The following is a 2976-nucleotide window of genomic DNA, read 5'->3' as shown; positions in this document are numbered from 1 at the left end:
ACACTAAGGAACTGTACACTTTACCATGGATTTATAAAGTGTTTTTTTTTTTGTAGATTTACCTGCAGAAGTGGAGTTGCACTGGGGTGTGTCTGCCCTGATCTTATAAGAGGCAAGACTGCAGCAACTCCAGGGTTTTATAGGGAAAACTGCAGAGGATTATGGGAAATGTCTAAGGTATAAAATGATTCCAATTCCCAGAAAGCTGAGTGTGTGTGTTGGTGAAGTTCACATGATGAATAGCTTGTGAGATTACAGCAGCCTGAAGTACAAGGTGTTTGTTGTACACACTATGGAAATTTTCTGAAGAATTATTTTTTTGTTAAAACTGGACTTGCTGAAATAAACTCCTTGGATTCTTTTCATCAATCAAGGTCCGACTGTTTTTTTGAAAAATCCCATGCTTCATACCATGTTTGCGTGGGTTTTCTCACATATACCAAAAATATACTGATAGGTAAAATGGCTTGTGGGTGTTGGGGATGAGTACCTGTAGAGCGACCACTAAGGGGGCGTTCACACTACCGTCGGTGTCCGACATGTAGTGTCCGCTCAAAATCTGTCACGGACACTAGGAGCGGACACTACCTGTGTCCGTGACCAGGGCCACCATCAGGAATTTTGGGGCCCCATACAGCCTAAGTGTCTGGGCCCCCCCCCCCCCCCCCCTGCCATTTTAAAACGACCTTATTTTGCGACACACCAATTATGTATTACATTTCCCTTTATTTAGCAGCATTACAAGGCTTAATCAGATTCTATTTGCAGGTATAATCTGCTACGTGTGACAGCACCTATAGAGAGCTTTGCGCGCCGCAGGGAATTTAGCCCCACCCACTGTTATGTTGACTACGCCCACTCATTAATTTTTCATGTGCCCGCACACTGTATAATCCTCCTACAGTCACCCGTAAATTATATGTCCCCCCTCCGTCTCTCCCCCAGCTTCAGATATACCCTTCATCTGCCCCAGATTCATGTCCCCTCCATCTCTGCCCCCAGATTCATGTCCCCCCATCTCTTCCCCCAGATTCATGTCCCCTCCATCTCTGCCCCCAGATCCATGTCCCCTCCATTTCTGCCCCAGATTCATGTCCCCACATCTCTGCCCCCAGATTCATGTCCCCCCATCTCTGCCCCCAGATTCATGTCCCCCCATCTCTGCCCCCAGATTCATGTCCCCTCCATCTCTGCCCCCAGATTCATGTCCCTCCATCTCTGCCCCCAGATTCATGTCCTCTTCATCTCTGCCCCCAGATTCATGTCCCTCCATCTCTGCCCCCAGATTCATGTCCCCTCCATCTCTGCCTCCAGATTCATGTCCCCTCCATCTCTGCCCTCAGATTCATATCCCTCCATCTCTGCCCCCAGTGTCATGCCGTCCTCTCCTTCATCTGCCCCCAGTTTCACACTCCACATAATCCACATTACAATTACATTTTCCTCATTCCCCCGCTGCTCTCTGCGCGCCTCTCTCTCTTACTAACGTCATCACATCGCGTCTACACTGCCGGGTAGCCAGCGGCGGCAGCGGCGAATTGAGGAGCTGACACAGGTCAGCTCCTCGCTTCAGTGGCTGAAGCGAGCTGACCTGTGTCAGCTCCTCGCTTCGCTGCTGCCGCCTCTCTCGCTGACACTGACACATATGCGACTGAAGTGAGGAGCTGACCTGTGTCAGCTCCTCGCTTCGCCGCTGCCGCCTCTCTCGCTGACACATATGCGGCTGAGCCAGCCGCATATGTGTCAGCGAGAGAGGCCGCAGCGGCGAAGCGAGGAGCTGACCTGTGTCAGCTCCTTGCTTCAGCCACGTATGTGTTCTCTGGACGCAGATCTGAGTTGAAACAAACAGGACATACAATGACTGCTGCCGGCGCCAGGGGGCCCGGGCCCCCCCCCCCCCCCATTTTTAAATTTGGCCGGGCCCCTGACACCAGTAGCAGTAGTACTGGCCTATCGGCGGCCCTGTCCGTGACACCTGTCATTCACTTGAATGGGCATCGGGTGCGTTCTTTTGCACTCTGTGCCCGTCCTTCCCTGTCCGCAAGAGAAGATGTCCGACTTCTCAAGCGGACAGAAAAACCCTGCATGCAGGGTTCTTCTGTCCGCTTGAGAAGTCGGACATCTTCTCTTGCGGACAGGGAAGGACGGGCACAGAGTGCAAAAGAACGCACCCAATGCCCATTCAAGTGAATGACAGGTGTCACGGACACAGCTAGTGTCCGCTCCTAATGTCCGTGACAGATTTTGAGCGGACACTAGGAGCGGACACTACATGTCGGACACCGACGGTAGTGTGAACGCTCCCTAACTCCCCTACACCACAGTGCTCTTTCTTGGAGTCCCTTGTGTGAGAAAAATGAATTACAGATGTTTGTCATTGTCTTCTTTCTTCAGAAGGTCTCGGATGTCTCTCATTTACTGAATTCCTATAGAGCTGTATTCAGTGGGATTTAGTTATTTGGATTACCTAGTTAAAGTTAAAGATTCATCTTTGGGCACAGTTTGCTGCAATCCCCTACCCTTCTTCCTCTTACTAATCTTACTAACCCCAGTCATAACACACATAGAGCCCACCAAGCCTGACATCTTATTTTCAGGTAGGAGATGTCTAATTTTGTGGGTCACAATGCAGCACACTTTATGCATGTGGCTTGTAGGTAATGAGAGATGTTACATTGTTTTTTCATGTAAGTACCTCTGCACAAGGTAAAAACCCAGCATAACTGTGTGCTCTACTTATCCCCCACTAGGGAACTGGCCATATACGTTAATAAATGGTATATTCCCTGAAATGGCACAGATTTTCCCAAATGTATCTTTTATTGAAGGTTCTGTTCCTCTTTCTTACAAAAATCCCCATTTCCTCTTTCCTTGCAAACCACATTATTTTACGTCTGATTAATGTCGCTATATGATGACTTCTCTTTTGTGCAATACACAATGTAGTATTTTTTACTAAGCATCACTGACTCCGTG

General features: G+C 49.0%; 1 pseudogene; it reads right to left on the bottom strand.

The window, feature by feature from the left end:
* Positions 1-1642: 1642 nt before the first annotated feature.
* LOC142190963 (small nucleolar RNA SNORA17) lies at positions 1643-1757 on the bottom strand (annotated as a pseudogene).
* Between the last annotated feature and the right edge of the window lie 1219 nt (positions 1758-2976).

The sequence above is a fragment of the Leptodactylus fuscus genome, chromosome 1 (genome assembly GCF_031893055.1).
Source record: "Leptodactylus fuscus isolate aLepFus1 chromosome 1, aLepFus1.hap2, whole genome shotgun sequence".
Taxonomy (NCBI): Eukaryota; Metazoa; Chordata; class Amphibia; order Anura; family Leptodactylidae; genus Leptodactylus; species Leptodactylus fuscus.
This window is presented reverse-complemented; position numbering and strand designations above follow the sequence as displayed.